Below are 14897 nucleotides of genomic sequence, written 5' to 3'. Positions count from 1 at the left end.
TGACGACCATTTCTCTTTTACGACCGAAAGCACTGTACCATACGGAAGTAAACTACGAGAAATAGTGTCATTACGTACTTCGAATGGCAGGTTAAACACGCGAACAGTGCGTATACCATAACCCGCGTTCGATAGCACAACATCACTAATTGTACCGTCAAGGTGCCTGATTTTACGTATACCACCATTCACATTGACTAGAGTATCACACATATCGGAAGACGACAGTTTTAAAAATACCGAGTTAAGGAACGCGTCAAGTTGAACGCCAAGAACAACACTTTTCGGCAATTGAAGATCACTTTTAATCCATTCATGAATCTCGAAAGCCGTAGGCCTACGAACGGATCTATCAAACGCACACTGAATATTGTTCTGACGATTCTCTGAATGACTGAGATCCATGGTACTCACAGGAATAACAAACTACTGCAGAAACAGCACCGCGAGGCACACGCCGCCGACCGCGATCCGCAAGTAAACACCGCCCGACACGCCGCAGCGAGCGCGCGATGTGTTCGGGCCCACGGCTCCGAAGAGACTGGTGCCTGAAACCAGCGCCTTAGACCGCTCGGCCACGCTACCTACGCGACGCAACGGCCACAGGAGCTGCGTTCTACCCCTCGAGAACACACGGCAATGGCACAAAAACGAGAAGTAAAAATTGGCAGCGGTGGGATTCGAACCCACGCCTCCGAAGAGACTGGTGCCTTAAACCAGCGCCTTAGACCGCTCGGCCACGCTACCTGCACCAGGGTTCGTGGCATTTGTAGAAAACAGTGCACGACACAACTTCCTGATCTTCTGCGACGGGTTGCTCATACATCGAACCTCAAACCACTGCACTTTTCGAATAGAGATTAACTACACAGGCAGCTGCCAGCGCTCTGGTGCGGCGGCATCGCGTGTTGATATTGAATCGGTAGTGCCACCTGCAGCCTGTGGAACATGAGCAAACAATCAGGAGGGCACCGTGATTTCAAACACTGGGTCACTATCGTCATTGCAGCGACAGCAAGGCAGAACTTTAAAAAGTGCCGTGACCAGGACTCGAACCTGGGTTATTGCGGCCACAACGCAATGGCAATGTCCTAACCACTAGACGATCACGGCCACGGAGCCACCGCCGAAAGTAGCCTTCTCGACTGCAAGTGGCGATGAACAGCAAAGCTCGGCCGACTGCGTCTCGCCACAGCTGTGTCACACGCGGTCTCCATCATATGCATACCTGCAAACGACCGTGCCTGCGTTCTTGGGACACTGAGCAGAGTGGTTAGCTGCATTCAACGCCCGTGGCAATGTCTTGCAGTCCTCCAAGTCTGTTGACCGCAGGTATGTGCCTCGATAAGAGGTGGACAGATGTCGCATCTCTCTCGCCGTCACTTGTGGCCGCGAACCATATTTTACGTAGTTTTCTGCAAGCGTCAGCGGAGCGTCAGTCGAGCTAAGTCGGGACAAGTCGCATAAGAGGAGCAACAAAATGTGCGTTTCCGGTACCGGGAATCGAACCCGGGCCTCCTGGGTGAGAGCCAGGTATCCTAGCCACTAGACCACACCGGATAACGACGCAAGCGCTCCTCCAGCAAACTCAGCAAGCACCTTCCCGCTATTTGGCGACAACTGCAAAAATTTACGTTTCCACTTTGTAGAACGGCATGCTCGGGACGTATCTCGTGGAGACGAACGCCAGCGATCATGAGACCAACCTGCGCCGGTGAATCCTGTTGTTACACCACGCACTGTGCTACGACAATTTACGAAAGCGACGATCACGCTTTGCTGCGCTATTTCCTTCGCGGGTAATCAGAGCTCTGGATTACGAGACAGAAAACGTTGGCAGCGGTGGGATTCGAACCCACGCCTCCGAAGAGACTGGTGCCTGAAACCAGCGCCTTAGACCGCTCGGCCACGCTACCTACGCGACGCAACGGCCACAGGAGCTGCGTTCTACCCCTCGAGAACACACGGCAATGGCACAAAAACGAGAAGTAAAAATTGGCAGCGGTGGGATTCGAACCCACGCCTCCGAAGAGACTGGTGCCTTAAACCAGCGCCTTAGACCGCTCGGCCACGCTACCTGCACCAGGGTTCGTGGCATTTGTAGAAAACAGTGCACGACACAACTTCCTGATCTTCTGCGACGGGTTGCTCATACATCGAACCTCAAACCACTGCACTTTTCGAATAGAGATTAACTACACAGGCAGCTGCCAGCGCTCTGGTGCGGCGGCATCGCGTGTTGATATTGAATCGGTAGTGCCACCTGCAGCCTGTGGAACATGAGCAAACAATCAGGAGGGCACCGTGATTTCAAACACTGGGTCACTATCGTCATTGCAGCGACAGCAAGGCAGAACTTTAAAAAGTGCCGTGACCAGGACTCGAACCTGGGTTATTGCGGCCACAACGCAATGGCAATGTCCTAACCACTAGACGATCACGGCCACGGAGCCACCGCCGAAAGTAGCCTTCTCGACTGCAAGTGGCGATGAACAGCAAAGCTCGGCCGACTGCGTCTCGCCACAGCTGTGTCACACGCGGTCTCCATCATATGCATACCTGCAAACGACCGTGCCTGCGTTCTTGGGACACTGAGCAGAGTGGTTAGCTGCATTCAACGCCCGTGGCAATGTCTTGCAGTCCTCCAAGTCTGTTGACCGCAGGTATGTGCCTCGATAAGAGGTGGACAGATGTCGCATCTCTCTCGCCGTCACTTGTGGCCGCGAACCATATTTTACGTAGTTTTCTGCAAGCGTCAGCGGAGCGTCAGTCGAGCTAAGTCGGGACAAGTCGCATAAGAGGAGCAACAAAATGTGCGTTTCCGGTACCGGGAATCGAACCCGGGCCTCCTGGGTGAGAGCCAGGTATCCTAGCCACTAGACCACACCGGATAACGACGCAAGCGCTCCTCCAGCAAACTCAGCAAGCACCTTCCCGCTATTTGGCGACAACTGCAAAAATTTACGTTTCCACTTTGTAGAACGGCATGCTCGGGACGTATCTCGTGGAGACGAACGCCAGCGATCATGAGACCAACCTGCGCCGGTGAATCCTGTTGTTACACCACGCACTGTGCTACGACAATTTACGAAAGCGACGATCACGCTTTGCTGCGCTATTTCCTTCGCGGGTAATCAGAGCTCTGGATTACGAGACAGAAAACGTTGGCAGCGGTGGGATTCGAACCCACGCCTCCGAAGAGACTGGTGCCTGAAACCAGCGCCTTAGACCGCTCGGCCACGCTACCTACGCGACGCAACGGCCACAGGAGCTGCGTTCTACCCCTCGAGAACACACGGCAATGGCACAAAAACGAGAAGTAAAAATTGGCAGCGGTGGGATTCGAACCCACGCCTCCGAAGAGACTGGTGCCTTAAACCAGCGCCTTAGACCGCTCGGCCACGCTACCTGCACCAGGGTTCGTGGCATTTGTAGAAAACAGTGCACGACACAACTTCCTGATCTTCTGCGACGGGTTGCTCATACATCGAACCTCAAACCACTGCACTTTTCGAATAGAGATTAACTACACAGGCAGCTGCCAGCGCTCTGGTGCGGCGGCATCGCGTGTTGATATTGAATCGGTAGTGCCACCTGCAGCCTGTGGAACATGAGCAAACAATCAGGAGGGCACCGTGATTTCAAACACTGGGTCACTATCGTCATTGCAGCGACAGCAAGGCAGAACTTTAAAAAGTGCCGTGACCAGGACTCGAACCTGGGTTATTGCGGCCACAACGCAATGGCAATGTCCTAACCACTAGACGATCACGGCCACGGAGCCACCGCCGAAAGTAGCCTTCTCGACTGCAAGTGGCGATGAACAGCAAAGCTCGGCCGACTGCGTCTCGCCACAGCTGTGTCACACGCGGTCTCCATCATATGCATACCTGCAAACGACCGTGCCTGCGTTCTTGGGACACTGAGCAGAGTGGTTAGCTGCATTCAACGCCCGTGGCAATGTCTTGCAGTCCTCCAAGTCTGTTGACCGCAGGTATGTGCCTCGATAAGAGGTGGACAGATGTCGCATCTCTCTCGCCGTCACTTGTGGCCGCGAACCATATTTTACGTAGTTTTCTGCAAGCGTCAGCGGAGCGTCAGTCGAGCTAAGTCGGGACAAGTCGCATAAGAGGAGCAACAAAATGTGCGTTTCCGGTACCGGGAATCGAACCCGGGCCTCCTGGGTGAGAGCCAGGTATCCTAGCCACTAGACCACACCGGATAACGACGCAAGCGCTCCTCCAGCAAACTCAGCAAGCACCTTCCCGCTATTTGGCGACAACTGCAAAAATTTACGTTTCCACTTTGTAGAACGGCATGCTCGGGACGTATCTCGTGGAGACGAACGCCAGCGATCATGAGACCAACCTGCGCCGGTGAATCCTGTTGTTACACCACGCACTGTGCTACGACAATTTACGAAAGCGACGATCACGCTTTGCTGCGCTATTTCCTTCGCGGGTAATCAGAGCTCTGGATTACGAGACAGAAAACGTTGGCAGCGGTGGGATTCGAACCCACGCCTCCGAAGAGACTGGTGCCTGAAACCAGCGCCTTAGACCGCTCGGCCACGCTACCTACGCGACGCAACGGCCACAGGAGCTGCGTTCTACCCCTCGAGAACACACGGCAATGGCACAAAAACGAGAAGTAAAAATTGGCAGCGGTGGGATTCGAACCCACGCCTCCGAAGAGACTGGTGCCTTAAACCAGCGCCTTAGACCGCTCGGCCACGCTACCTGCACCAGGGTTCGTGGCATTTGTAGAAAACAGTGCACGACACAACTTCCTGATCTTCTGCGACGGGTTGCTCATACATCGAACCTCAAACCACTGCACTTTTCGAATAGAGATTAACTACACAGGCAGCTGCCAGCGCTCTGGTGCGGCGGCATCGCGTGTTGATATTGAATCGGTAGTGCCACCTGCAGCCTGTGGAACATGAGCAAACAATCAGGAGGGCACCGTGATTTCAAACACTGGGTCACTATCGTCATTGCAGCGACAGCAAGGCAGAACTTTAAAAAGTGCCGTGACCAGGACTCGAACCTGGGTTATTGCGGCCACAACGCAATGGCAATGTCCTAACCACTAGACGATCACGGCCACGGAGCCACCGCCGAAAGTAGCCTTCTCGACTGCAAGTGGCGATGAACAGCAAAGCTCGGCCGACTGCGTCTCGCCACAGCTGTGTCACACGCGGTCTCCATCATATGCATACCTGCAAACGACCGTGCCTGCGTTCTTGGGACACTGAGCAGAGTGGTTAGCTGCATTCAACGCCCGTGGCAATGTCTTGCAGTCCTCCAAGTCTGTTGACCGCAGGTATGTGCCTCGATAAGAGGTGGACAGATGTCGCATCTCTCTCGCCGTCACTTGTGGCCGCGAACCATATTTTACGTAGTTTTCTGCAAGCGTCAGCGGAGCGTCAGTCGAGCTAAGTCGGGACAAGTCGCATAAGAGGAGCAACAAAATGTGCGTTTCCGGTACCGGGAATCGAACCCGGGCCTCCTGGGTGAGAGCCAGGTATCCTAGCCACTAGACCACACCGGATAACGACGCAAGCGCTCCTCCAGCAAACTCAGCAAGCACCTTCCCGCTATTTGGCGACAACTGCAAAAATTTACGTTTCCACTTTGTAGAACGGCATGCTCGGGACGTATCTCGTGGAGACGAACGCCAGCGATCATGAGACCAACCTGCGCCGGTGAATCCTGTTGTTACACCACGCACTGTGCTACGACAATTTACGAAAGCGACGATCACGCTTTGCTGCGCTATTTCCTTCGCGGGTAATCAGAGCTCTGGATTACGAGACAGAAAACGTTGGCAGCGGTGGGATTCGAACCCACGCCTCCGAAGAGACTGGTGCCTGAAACCAGCGCCTTAGACCGCTCGGCCACGCTACCTACGCGACGCAACGGCCACAGGAGCTGCGTTCTACCCCTCGAGAACACACGGCAATGGCACAAAAACGAGAAGTAAAAATTGGCAGCGGTGGGATTCGAACCCACGCCTCCGAAGAGACTGGTGCCTTAAACCAGCGCCTTAGACCGCTCGGCCACGCTACCTGCACCAGGGTTCGTGGCATTTGTAGAAAACAGTGCACGACACAACTTCCTGATCTTCTGCGACGGGTTGCTCATACATCGAACCTCAAACCACTGCACTTTTCGAATAGAGATTAACTACACAGGCAGCTGCCAGCGCTCTGGTGCGGCGGCATCGCGTGTTGATATTGAATCGGTAGTGCCACCTGCAGCCTGTGGAACATGAGCAAACAATCAGGAGGGCACCGTGATTTCAAACACTGGGTCACTATCGTCATTGCAGCGACAGCAAGGCAGAACTTTAAAAAGTGCCGTGACCAGGACTCGAACCTGGGTTATTGCGGCCACAACGCAATGGCAATGTCCTAACCACTAGACGATCACGGCCACGGAGCCACCGCCGAAAGTAGCCTTCTCGACTGCAAGTGGCGATGAACAGCAAAGCTCGGCCGACTGCGTCTCGCCACAGCTGTGTCACACGCGGTCTCCATCATATGCATACCTGCAAACGACCGTGCCTGCGTTCTTGGGACACTGAGCAGAGTGGTTAGCTGCATTCAACGCCCGTGGCAATGTCTTGCAGTCCTCCAAGTCTGTTGACCGCAGGTATGTGCCTCGATAAGAGGTGGACAGATGTCGCATCTCTCTCGCCGTCACTTGTGGCCGCGAACCATATTTTACGTAGTTTTCTGCAAGCGTCAGCGGAGCGTCAGTCGAGCTAAGTCGGGACAAGTCGCATAAGAGGAGCAACAAAATGTGCGTTTCCGGTACCGGGAATCGAACCCGGGCCTCCTGGGTGAGAGCCAGGTATCCTAGCCACTAGACCACACCGGATAACGACGCAAGCGCTCCTCCAGCAAACTCAGCAAGCACCTTCCCGCTATTTGGCGACAACTGCAAAAATTTACGTTTCCACTTTGTAGAACGGCATGCTCGGGACGTATCTCGTGGAGACGAACGCCAGCGATCATGAGACCAACCTGCGCCGGTGAATCCTGTTGTTACACCACGCACTGTGCTACGACAATTTACGAAAGCGACGATCACGCTTTGCTGCGCTATTTCCTTCGCGGGTAATCAGAGCTCTGGATTACGAGACAGAAAACGTTGGCAGCGGTGGGATTCGAACCCACGCCTCCGAAGAGACTGGTGCCTGAAACCAGCGCCTTAGACCGCTCGGCCACGCTACCTACGCGACGCAACGGCCACAGGAGCTGCGTTCTACCCCTCGAGAACACACGGCAATGGCACAAAAACGAGAAGTAAAAATTGGCAGCGGTGGGATTCGAACCCACGCCTCCGAAGAGACTGGTGCCTTAAACCAGCGCCTTAGACCGCTCGGCCACGCTACCTGCACCAGGGTTCGTGGCATTTGTAGAAAACAGTGCACGACACAACTTCCTGATCTTCTGCGACGGGTTGCTCATACATCGAACCTCAAACCACTGCACTTTTCGAATAGAGATTAACTACACAGGCAGCTGCCAGCGCTCTGGTGCGGCGGCATCGCGTGTTGATATTGAATCGGTAGTGCCACCTGCAGCCTGTGGAACATGAGCAAACAATCAGGAGGGCACCGTGATTTCAAACACTGGGTCACTATCGTCATTGCAGCGACAGCAAGGCAGAACTTTAAAAAGTGCCGTGACCAGGACTCGAACCTGGGTTATTGCGGCCACAACGCAATGGCAATGTCCTAACCACTAGACGATCACGGCCACGGAGCCACCGCCGAAAGTAGCCTTCTCGACTGCAAGTGGCGATGAACAGCAAAGCTCGGCCGACTGCGTCTCGCCACAGCTGTGTCACACGCGGTCTCCATCATATGCATACCTGCAAACGACCGTGCCTGCGTTCTTGGGACACTGAGCAGAGTGGTTAGCTGCATTCAACGCCCGTGGCAATGTCTTGCAGTCCTCCAAGTCTGTTGACCGCAGGTATGTGCCTCGTTAAGAGGTGGACAGATGTCGCATCTCTCTCGCCGTCACTTGTGGCCGCGAACCATATTTTACGTAGTTTTCTGCAAGCGTCAGCGGAGCGTCAGTCGAGCTAAGTCGGGACAAGTCGCATAAGAGGAGCAACAAAATGTGCGTTTCCGGTACCGGGAATCGAACCCGGGCCTCCTGGGTGAGAGCCAGGTATCCTAGCCACTAGACCACACCGGATAACGACGCAAGCGCTCCTCCAGCAAACTCAGCAAGCACCTTCCCGCTATTTGGCGACAACTGCAAAAATTTACGTTTCCACTTTGTAGAACGGCATGCTCGGGACGTATCTCGTGGAGACGAACGCCAGCGATCATGAGACCAACCTGCGCCGGTGAATCCTGTTGTTACACCACGCACTGTGCTACGACAGTTTACGAAAGCGACGATCACGCTTTGCTGCGCTATTTCCTTCGCGGGTAATCAGAGCTCTGGATTACGAGACAGAAAACGTTGGCAGCGGTGGGATTCGAACCCACGCCTCCGAAGAGACTGGTGCCTGAAACCAGCGCCTTAGACCGCTCGGCCACGCTACCTACGCGACGCAACGGCCACAGGAGCTGCGTTCTACCCCTCGAGAACACACGGCAATGGCACAAAAACGAGAAGTAAAAATTGGCAGCGGTGGGATTCGAACCCACGCCTCCGAAGAGACTGGTGCCTTAAACCAGCGCCTTAGACCGCTCGGCCACGCTACCTGCACCAGGGTTCGTGGCATTTGTAGAAAACAGTGCACGACACAACTTCCTGATCTTCTGCGACGGGTTGCTCATACATCGAACCTCAAACCACTGCACTTTTCGAATAGAGATTAACTACACAGGCAGCTGCCAGCGCTCTGGTGCGGCGGCATCGCGTGTTGATATTGAATCGGTAGTGCCACCTGCAGCCTGTGGAACATGAGCAAACAATCAGGAGGGCACCGTGATTTCAAACACTGGGTCACTATCGTCATTGCAGCGACAGCAAGGCAGAACTTTAAAAAGTGCCGTGACCAGGACTCGAACCTGGGTTATTGCGGCCACAACGCAATGGCAATGTCCTAACCACTAGACGATCACGGCCACGGAGCCACCGCCGAAAGTAGCCTTCTCGACTGCAAGTGGCGATGAACAGCAAAGCTCGGCCGACTGCGTCTCGCCACAGCTGTGTCACACGCGGTCTCCATCATATGCATACCTGCAAACGACCGTGCCTGCGTTCTTGGGACACTGAGCAGAGTGGTTAGCTGCATTCAACGCCCGTGGCAATGTCTTGCAGTCCTCCAAGTCTGTTGACCGCAGGTATGTGCCTCGTTAAGAGGTGGACAGATGTCGCATCTCTCTCGCCGTCACTTGTGGCCGCGAACCATATTTTACGTAGTTTTCTGCAAGCGTCAGCGGAGCGTCAGTCGAGCTAAGTCGGGACAAGTCGCATAAGAGGAGCAACAAAATGTGCGTTTCCGGTACCGGGAATCGAACCCGGGCCTCCTGGGTGAGAGCCAGGTATCCTAGCCACTAGACCACACCGGATAACGACGCAAGCGCTCCTCCAGCAAACTCAGCAAGCACCTTCCCGCTATTTGGCGACAACTGCAAAAATTTACGTTTCCACTTTGTAGAACGGCATGCTCGGGACGTATCTCGTGGAGACGAACGCCAGCGATCATGAGACCAACCTGCGCCGGTGAATCCTGTTGTTACACCACGCACTGTGCTACGACAATTTACGAAAGCGACGATCACGCTTTGCTGCGCTATTTCCTTCGCGGGTAATCAGAGCTCTGGATTACGAGACAGAAAACGTTGGCAGCGGTGGGATTCGAACCCACGCCTCCGAAGAGACTGGTGCCTGAAACCAGCGCCTTAGACCGCTCGGCCACGCTACCTACGCGACGCAACGGCCACAGGAGCTGCGTTCTACCCCTCGAGAACACACGGCAATGGCACAAAAACGAGAAGTAAAAATTGGCAGCGGTGGGATTCGAACCCACGCCTCCGAAGAGACTGGTGCCTTAAACCAGCGCCTTAGACCGCTCGGCCACGCTACCTGCACCAGGGTTCGTGGCATTTGTAGAAAACAGTGCACGACACAACTTCCTGATCTTCTGCGACGGGTTGCTCATACATCGAACCTCAAACCACTGCACTTTTCGAATAGAGATTAACTACACAGGCAGCTGCCAGCGCTCTGGTGCGGCGGCATCGCGTGTTGATATTGAATCGGTAGTGCCACCTGCAGCCTGTGGAACATGAGCAAACAATCAGGAGGGCACCGTGATTTCAAACACTGGGTCACTATCGTCATTGCAGCGACAGCAAGGCAGAACTTTAAAAAGTGCCGTGACCAGGACTCGAACCTGGGTTATTGCGGCCACAACGCAATGGCAATGTCCTAACCACTAGACGATCACGGCCACGGAGCCACCGCCGAAAGTAGCCTTCTCGACTGCAAGTGGCGATGAACAGCAAAGCTCGGCCGACTGCGTCTCGCCACAGCTGTGTCACACGCGGTCTCCATCATATGCATACCTGCAAACGACCGTGCCTGCGTTCTTGGGACACTGAGCAGAGTGGTTAGCTGCATTCAACGCCCGTGGCAATGTCTTGCAGTCCTCCAAGTCTGTTGACCGCAGGTATGTGCCTCGTTAAGAGGTGGACAGATGTCGCATCTCTCTCGCCGTCACTTGTGGCCGCGAACCATATTTTACGTAGTTTTCTGCAAGCGTCAGCGGAGCGTCAGTCGAGCTAAGTCGGGACAAGTCGCATAAGAGGAGCAACAAAATGTGCGTTTCCGGTACCGGGAATCGAACCCGGGCCTCCTGGGTGAGAGCCAGGTATCCTAGCCACTAGACCACACCGGATAACGACGCAAGCGCTCCTCCAGCAAACTCAGCAAGCACCTTCCCGCTATTTGGCGACAACTGCAAAAATTTACGTTTCCACTTTGTAGAACGGCATGCTCGGGACGTATCTCGTGGAGACGAACGCCAGCGATCATGAGACCAACCTGCGCCGGTGAATCCTGTTGTTACACCACGCACTGTGCTACGACAATTTACGAAAGCGACGATCACGCTTTGCTGCGCTATTTCCTTCGCGGGTAATCAGAGCTCTGGATTACGAGACAGAAAACGTTGGCAGCGGTGGGATTCGAACCCACGCCTCCGAAGAGACTGGTGCCTGAAACCAGCGCCTTAGACCGCTCGGCCACGCTACCTACGCGACGCAACGGCCACAGGAGCTGCGTTCTACCCCTCGAGAACACACGGCAATGGCACAAAAACGAGAAGTAAAAATTGGCAGCGGTGGGATTCGAACCCACGCCTCCGAAGAGACTGGTGCCTTAAACCAGCGCCTTAGACCGCTCGGCCACGCTACCTGCACCAGGGTTCGTGGCATTTGTAGAAAACAGTGCACGACACAACTTCCTGATCTTCTGCGACGGGTTGCTCATACATCGAACCTCAAACCACTGCACTTTTCGAATAGAGATTAACTACACAGGCAGCTGCCAGCGCTCTGGTGCGGCGGCATCGCGTGTTGATATTGAATCGGTAGTGCCACCTGCAGCCTGTGGAACATGAGCAAACAATCAGGAGGGCACCGTGATTTCAAACACTGGGTCACTATCGTCATTGCAGCGACAGCAAGGCAGAACTTTAAAAAGTGCCGTGACCAGGACTCGAACCTGGGTTATTGCGGCCACAACGCAATGGCAATGTCCTAACCACTAGACGATCACGGCCACGGAGCCACCGCCGAAAGTAGCCTTCTCGACTGCAAGTGGCGATGAACAGCAAAGCTCGGCCGACTGCGTCTCGCCACAGCTGTGTCACACGCGGTCTCCATCATATGCATACCTGCAAACGACCGTGCCTGCGTTCTTGGGACACTGAGCAGAGTGGTTAGCTGCATTCAACGCCCGTGGCAATGTCTTGCAGTCCTCCAAGTCTGTTGACCGCAGGTATGTGCCTCGATAAGAGGTGGACAGATGTCGCATCTCTCTCGCCGTCACTTGTGGCCGCGAACCATATTTTACGTAGTTTTCTGCAAGCGTCAGCGGAGCGTCAGTCGAGCTAAGTCGGGACAAGTCGCATAAGAGGAGCAACAAAATGTGCGTTTCCGGTACCGGGAATCGAACCCGGGCCTCCTGGGTGAGAGCCAGGTATCCTAGCCACTAGACCACACCGGATAACGACGCAAGCGCTCCTCCAGCAAACTCAGCAAGCACCTTCCCGCTATTTGGCGACAACTGCAAAAATTTACGTTTCCACTTTGTAGAACGGCATGCTCGGGACGTATCTCGTGGAGACGAACGCCAGCGATCATGAGACCAACCTGCGCCGGTGAATCCTGTTGTTACACCACGCACTGTGCTACGACAATTTACGAAAGCGACGATCACGCTTTGCTGCGCTATTTCCTTCGCGGGTAATCAGAGCTCTGGATTACGAGACAGAAAACGTTGGCAGCGGTGGGATTCGAACCCACGCCTCCGAAGAGACTGGTGCCTGAAACCAGCGCCTTAGACCGCTCGGCCACGCTACCTACGCGACGCAACGGCCACAGGAGCTGCGTTCTACCCCTCGAGAACACACGGCAATGGCACAAAAACGAGAAGTAAAAATTGGCAGCGGTGGGATTCGAACCCACGCCTCCGAAGAGACTGGTGCCTTAAACCAGCGCCTTAGACCGCTCGGCCACGCTACCTGCACCAGGGTTCGTGGCATTTGTAGAAAACAGTGCACGACACAACTTCCTGATCTTCTGCGACGGGTTGCTCATACATCGAACCTCAAACCACTGCACTTTTCGAATAGAGATTAACTACACAGGCAGCTGCCAGCGCTCTGGTGCGGCGGCATCGCGTGTTGATATTGAATCGGTAGTGCCACCTGCAGCCTGTGGAACATGAGCAAACAATCAGGAGGGCACCGTGATTTCAAACACTGGGTCACTATCGTCATTGCAGCGACAGCAAGGCAGAACTTTAAAAAGTGCCGTGACCAGGACTCGAACCTGGGTTATTGCGGCCACAACGCAATGGCAATGTCCTAACCACTAGACGATCACGGCCACGGAGCCACCGCCGAAAGTAGCCTTCTCGACTGCAAGTGGCGATGAACAGCAAAGCTCGGCCGACTGCGTCTCGCCACAGCTGTGTCACACGCGGTCTCCATCATATGCATACCTGCAAACGACCGTGCCTGCGTTCTTGGGACACTGAGCAGAGTGGTTAGCTGCATTCAACGCCCGTGGCAATGTCTTGCAGTCCTCCAAGTCTGTTGACCGCAGGTATGTGCCTCGTTAAGAGGTGGACAGATGTCGCATCTCTCTCGCCGTCACTTGTGGCCGCGAACCATATTTTACGTAGTTTTCTGCAAGCGTCAGCGGAGCGTCAGTCGAGCTAAGTCGGGACAAGTCGCATAAGAGGAGCAACAAAATGTGCGTTTCCGGTACCGGGAATCGAACCCGGGCCTCCTGGGTGAGAGCCAGGTATCCTAGCCACTAGACCACACCGGATAACGACGCAAGCGCTCCTCCAGCAAACTCAGCAAGCACCTTCCCGCTATTTGGCGACAACTGCAAAAATTTACGTTTCCACTTTGTAGAACGGCATGCTCGGGACGTATCTCGTGGAGACGAACGCCAGCGATCATGAGACCAACCTGCGCCGGTGAATCCTGTTGTTACACCACGCACTGTGCTACGACAATTTACGAAAGCGACGATCACGCTTTGCTGCGCTATTTCCTTCGCGGGTAATCAGAGCTCTGGATTACGAGACAGAAAACGTTGGCAGCGGTGGGATTCGAACCCACGCCTCCGAAGAGACTGGTGCCTGAAACCAGCGCCTTAGACCGCTCGGCCACGCTACCTACGCGACGCAACGGCCACAGGAGCTGCGTTCTACCCCTCGAGAACACACGGCAATGGCACAAAAACGAGAAGTAAAAATTGGCAGCGGTGGGATTCGAACCCACGCCTCCGAAGAGACTGGTGCCTTAAACCAGCGCCTTAGACCGCTCGGCCACGCTACCTGCACCAGGGTTCGTGGCATTTGTAGAAAACAGTGCACGACACAACTTCCTGATCTTCTGCGACGGGTTGCTCATACATCGAACCTCAAACCACTGCACTTTTCGAATAGAGATTAACTACACAGGCAGCTGCCAGCGCTCTGGTGCGGCGGCATCGCGTGTTGATATTGAATCGGTAGTGCCACCTGCAGCCTGTGGAACATGAGCAAACAATCAGGAGGGCACCGTGATTTCAAACACTGGGTCACTATCGTCATTGCAGCGACAGCAAGGCAGAACTTTAAAAAGTGCCGTGACCAGGACTCGAACCTGGGTTATTGCGGCCACAACGCAATGGCAATGTCCTAACCACTAGACGATCACGGCCACGGAGCCACCGCCGAAAGTAGCCTTCTCGACTGCAAGTGGCGATGAACAGCAAAGCTCGGCCGACTGCGTCTCGCCACAGCTGTGTCACACGCGGTCTCCATCATATGCATACCTGCAAACGACCGTGCCTGCGTTCTTGGGACACTGAGCAGAGTGGTTAGCTGCATTCAACGCCCGTGGCAATGTCTTGCAGTCCTCCAAGTCTGTTGACCGCAGGTATGTGCCTCGATAAGAGGTGGACAGATGTCGCATCTCTCTCGCCGTCACTTGTGGCCGCGAACCATATTTTACGTAGTTTTCTGCAAGCGTCAGCGGAGCGTCAGTCGAGCTAAGTCGGGACAAGTCGCATAAGAGGAGCAACAAAATGTGCGTTTCCGGTACCGGGAATCGAACCCGGGCCTCCTGGGTGAGAGCCAGGTATCCTAGCCACTAGACCACACCGGATAACGACGCAAGCGCTCCTCCAGCAAA

General features: G+C 54.6%; 43 non-coding genes across 43 annotated transcripts; all 43 read right to left on the bottom strand.

Moving 5' to 3' along the window:
- Nucleotides 1-665: 665 nt before the first annotated feature.
- Nucleotides 666-747, bottom strand: Trnal-aag (transfer RNA leucine (anticodon AAG)). The gene has a single exon. It is a non-coding gene; the product is annotated as a tRNA-Leu (tRNA).
- Nucleotides 748-1035: 288 nt separating this feature from the next.
- Trnah-gug (transfer RNA histidin (anticodon GUG)) lies at nucleotides 1036-1113 on the bottom strand. Its single transcript has one exon. It is a non-coding gene; the product is annotated as a tRNA-His (tRNA).
- A 375-nt stretch (nucleotides 1114-1488) lies between these two features.
- Nucleotides 1489-1560, bottom strand: Trnae-cuc (transfer RNA glutamic acid (anticodon CUC)). Its single transcript has one exon. It is a non-coding gene; the product is annotated as a tRNA-Glu (tRNA).
- Nucleotides 1561-1834: 274 nt separating this feature from the next.
- Trnal-cag (transfer RNA leucine (anticodon CAG)) lies at nucleotides 1835-1916 on the bottom strand. The gene has a single exon. It is a non-coding gene; the product is annotated as a tRNA-Leu (tRNA).
- An 80-nt stretch (nucleotides 1917-1996) lies between these two features.
- On the bottom strand, nucleotides 1997-2078 carry Trnal-aag (transfer RNA leucine (anticodon AAG)). The gene has a single exon. It is a non-coding gene; the product is annotated as a tRNA-Leu (tRNA).
- Nucleotides 2079-2366: 288 nt separating this feature from the next.
- On the bottom strand, nucleotides 2367-2444 carry Trnah-gug (transfer RNA histidin (anticodon GUG)). The gene has a single exon. It is a non-coding gene; the product is annotated as a tRNA-His (tRNA).
- Nucleotides 2445-2819: 375 nt separating this feature from the next.
- On the bottom strand, nucleotides 2820-2891 carry Trnae-cuc (transfer RNA glutamic acid (anticodon CUC)). The gene has a single exon. It is a non-coding gene; the product is annotated as a tRNA-Glu (tRNA).
- Nucleotides 2892-3165: 274 nt separating this feature from the next.
- On the bottom strand, nucleotides 3166-3247 carry Trnal-cag (transfer RNA leucine (anticodon CAG)). Its single transcript has one exon. It is a non-coding gene; the product is annotated as a tRNA-Leu (tRNA).
- Nucleotides 3248-3327: 80 nt separating this feature from the next.
- On the bottom strand, nucleotides 3328-3409 carry Trnal-aag (transfer RNA leucine (anticodon AAG)). Its single transcript has one exon. It is a non-coding gene; the product is annotated as a tRNA-Leu (tRNA).
- A 288-nt stretch (nucleotides 3410-3697) lies between these two features.
- On the bottom strand, nucleotides 3698-3775 carry Trnah-gug (transfer RNA histidin (anticodon GUG)). Its single transcript has one exon. It is a non-coding gene; the product is annotated as a tRNA-His (tRNA).
- A 375-nt stretch (nucleotides 3776-4150) lies between these two features.
- Trnae-cuc (transfer RNA glutamic acid (anticodon CUC)) lies at nucleotides 4151-4222 on the bottom strand. Its single transcript has one exon. It is a non-coding gene; the product is annotated as a tRNA-Glu (tRNA).
- Nucleotides 4223-4496: 274 nt separating this feature from the next.
- Trnal-cag (transfer RNA leucine (anticodon CAG)) lies at nucleotides 4497-4578 on the bottom strand. Its single transcript has one exon. It is a non-coding gene; the product is annotated as a tRNA-Leu (tRNA).
- Nucleotides 4579-4658: 80 nt separating this feature from the next.
- Trnal-aag (transfer RNA leucine (anticodon AAG)) lies at nucleotides 4659-4740 on the bottom strand. Its single transcript has one exon. It is a non-coding gene; the product is annotated as a tRNA-Leu (tRNA).
- Nucleotides 4741-5028: 288 nt separating this feature from the next.
- Nucleotides 5029-5106, bottom strand: Trnah-gug (transfer RNA histidin (anticodon GUG)). The gene has a single exon. It is a non-coding gene; the product is annotated as a tRNA-His (tRNA).
- Nucleotides 5107-5481: 375 nt separating this feature from the next.
- Trnae-cuc (transfer RNA glutamic acid (anticodon CUC)) lies at nucleotides 5482-5553 on the bottom strand. The gene has a single exon. It is a non-coding gene; the product is annotated as a tRNA-Glu (tRNA).
- Nucleotides 5554-5827: 274 nt separating this feature from the next.
- Trnal-cag (transfer RNA leucine (anticodon CAG)) lies at nucleotides 5828-5909 on the bottom strand. The gene has a single exon. It is a non-coding gene; the product is annotated as a tRNA-Leu (tRNA).
- An 80-nt stretch (nucleotides 5910-5989) lies between these two features.
- On the bottom strand, nucleotides 5990-6071 carry Trnal-aag (transfer RNA leucine (anticodon AAG)). The gene has a single exon. It is a non-coding gene; the product is annotated as a tRNA-Leu (tRNA).
- A 288-nt stretch (nucleotides 6072-6359) lies between these two features.
- Trnah-gug (transfer RNA histidin (anticodon GUG)) lies at nucleotides 6360-6437 on the bottom strand. Its single transcript has one exon. It is a non-coding gene; the product is annotated as a tRNA-His (tRNA).
- A 375-nt stretch (nucleotides 6438-6812) lies between these two features.
- Trnae-cuc (transfer RNA glutamic acid (anticodon CUC)) lies at nucleotides 6813-6884 on the bottom strand. The gene has a single exon. It is a non-coding gene; the product is annotated as a tRNA-Glu (tRNA).
- Nucleotides 6885-7158: 274 nt separating this feature from the next.
- Nucleotides 7159-7240, bottom strand: Trnal-cag (transfer RNA leucine (anticodon CAG)). The gene has a single exon. It is a non-coding gene; the product is annotated as a tRNA-Leu (tRNA).
- An 80-nt stretch (nucleotides 7241-7320) lies between these two features.
- Trnal-aag (transfer RNA leucine (anticodon AAG)) lies at nucleotides 7321-7402 on the bottom strand. The gene has a single exon. It is a non-coding gene; the product is annotated as a tRNA-Leu (tRNA).
- A 288-nt stretch (nucleotides 7403-7690) lies between these two features.
- Nucleotides 7691-7768, bottom strand: Trnah-gug (transfer RNA histidin (anticodon GUG)). The gene has a single exon. It is a non-coding gene; the product is annotated as a tRNA-His (tRNA).
- A 375-nt stretch (nucleotides 7769-8143) lies between these two features.
- Nucleotides 8144-8215, bottom strand: Trnae-cuc (transfer RNA glutamic acid (anticodon CUC)). Its single transcript has one exon. It is a non-coding gene; the product is annotated as a tRNA-Glu (tRNA).
- A 274-nt stretch (nucleotides 8216-8489) lies between these two features.
- Trnal-cag (transfer RNA leucine (anticodon CAG)) lies at nucleotides 8490-8571 on the bottom strand. Its single transcript has one exon. It is a non-coding gene; the product is annotated as a tRNA-Leu (tRNA).
- Nucleotides 8572-8651: 80 nt separating this feature from the next.
- Trnal-aag (transfer RNA leucine (anticodon AAG)) lies at nucleotides 8652-8733 on the bottom strand. Its single transcript has one exon. It is a non-coding gene; the product is annotated as a tRNA-Leu (tRNA).
- Nucleotides 8734-9021: 288 nt separating this feature from the next.
- On the bottom strand, nucleotides 9022-9099 carry Trnah-gug (transfer RNA histidin (anticodon GUG)). The gene has a single exon. It is a non-coding gene; the product is annotated as a tRNA-His (tRNA).
- Nucleotides 9100-9474: 375 nt separating this feature from the next.
- On the bottom strand, nucleotides 9475-9546 carry Trnae-cuc (transfer RNA glutamic acid (anticodon CUC)). Its single transcript has one exon. It is a non-coding gene; the product is annotated as a tRNA-Glu (tRNA).
- A 274-nt stretch (nucleotides 9547-9820) lies between these two features.
- Nucleotides 9821-9902, bottom strand: Trnal-cag (transfer RNA leucine (anticodon CAG)). The gene has a single exon. It is a non-coding gene; the product is annotated as a tRNA-Leu (tRNA).
- Nucleotides 9903-9982: 80 nt separating this feature from the next.
- Trnal-aag (transfer RNA leucine (anticodon AAG)) lies at nucleotides 9983-10064 on the bottom strand. Its single transcript has one exon. It is a non-coding gene; the product is annotated as a tRNA-Leu (tRNA).
- A 288-nt stretch (nucleotides 10065-10352) lies between these two features.
- On the bottom strand, nucleotides 10353-10430 carry Trnah-gug (transfer RNA histidin (anticodon GUG)). The gene has a single exon. It is a non-coding gene; the product is annotated as a tRNA-His (tRNA).
- A 375-nt stretch (nucleotides 10431-10805) lies between these two features.
- On the bottom strand, nucleotides 10806-10877 carry Trnae-cuc (transfer RNA glutamic acid (anticodon CUC)). Its single transcript has one exon. It is a non-coding gene; the product is annotated as a tRNA-Glu (tRNA).
- Nucleotides 10878-11151: 274 nt separating this feature from the next.
- Nucleotides 11152-11233, bottom strand: Trnal-cag (transfer RNA leucine (anticodon CAG)). The gene has a single exon. It is a non-coding gene; the product is annotated as a tRNA-Leu (tRNA).
- Nucleotides 11234-11313: 80 nt separating this feature from the next.
- Nucleotides 11314-11395, bottom strand: Trnal-aag (transfer RNA leucine (anticodon AAG)). The gene has a single exon. It is a non-coding gene; the product is annotated as a tRNA-Leu (tRNA).
- A 288-nt stretch (nucleotides 11396-11683) lies between these two features.
- Trnah-gug (transfer RNA histidin (anticodon GUG)) lies at nucleotides 11684-11761 on the bottom strand. Its single transcript has one exon. It is a non-coding gene; the product is annotated as a tRNA-His (tRNA).
- Nucleotides 11762-12136: 375 nt separating this feature from the next.
- On the bottom strand, nucleotides 12137-12208 carry Trnae-cuc (transfer RNA glutamic acid (anticodon CUC)). Its single transcript has one exon. It is a non-coding gene; the product is annotated as a tRNA-Glu (tRNA).
- Nucleotides 12209-12482: 274 nt separating this feature from the next.
- Trnal-cag (transfer RNA leucine (anticodon CAG)) lies at nucleotides 12483-12564 on the bottom strand. The gene has a single exon. It is a non-coding gene; the product is annotated as a tRNA-Leu (tRNA).
- Nucleotides 12565-12644: 80 nt separating this feature from the next.
- On the bottom strand, nucleotides 12645-12726 carry Trnal-aag (transfer RNA leucine (anticodon AAG)). The gene has a single exon. It is a non-coding gene; the product is annotated as a tRNA-Leu (tRNA).
- Nucleotides 12727-13014: 288 nt separating this feature from the next.
- Nucleotides 13015-13092, bottom strand: Trnah-gug (transfer RNA histidin (anticodon GUG)). The gene has a single exon. It is a non-coding gene; the product is annotated as a tRNA-His (tRNA).
- A 375-nt stretch (nucleotides 13093-13467) lies between these two features.
- Trnae-cuc (transfer RNA glutamic acid (anticodon CUC)) lies at nucleotides 13468-13539 on the bottom strand. The gene has a single exon. It is a non-coding gene; the product is annotated as a tRNA-Glu (tRNA).
- A 274-nt stretch (nucleotides 13540-13813) lies between these two features.
- Nucleotides 13814-13895, bottom strand: Trnal-cag (transfer RNA leucine (anticodon CAG)). Its single transcript has one exon. It is a non-coding gene; the product is annotated as a tRNA-Leu (tRNA).
- Nucleotides 13896-13975: 80 nt separating this feature from the next.
- Trnal-aag (transfer RNA leucine (anticodon AAG)) lies at nucleotides 13976-14057 on the bottom strand. The gene has a single exon. It is a non-coding gene; the product is annotated as a tRNA-Leu (tRNA).
- Nucleotides 14058-14345: 288 nt separating this feature from the next.
- Trnah-gug (transfer RNA histidin (anticodon GUG)) lies at nucleotides 14346-14423 on the bottom strand. Its single transcript has one exon. It is a non-coding gene; the product is annotated as a tRNA-His (tRNA).
- Nucleotides 14424-14798: 375 nt separating this feature from the next.
- Trnae-cuc (transfer RNA glutamic acid (anticodon CUC)) lies at nucleotides 14799-14870 on the bottom strand. Its single transcript has one exon. It is a non-coding gene; the product is annotated as a tRNA-Glu (tRNA).
- Nucleotides 14871-14897: the final 27 nt, after the last annotated feature.

The sequence above is a fragment of the Schistocerca gregaria genome, chromosome 2 (assembly GCF_023897955.1).
Source record: "Schistocerca gregaria isolate iqSchGreg1 chromosome 2, iqSchGreg1.2, whole genome shotgun sequence".
Lineage (NCBI taxonomy): Eukaryota > Metazoa > Arthropoda > Insecta > Orthoptera > Acrididae > Schistocerca > Schistocerca gregaria.
This window is presented reverse-complemented; position numbering and strand designations above follow the sequence as displayed.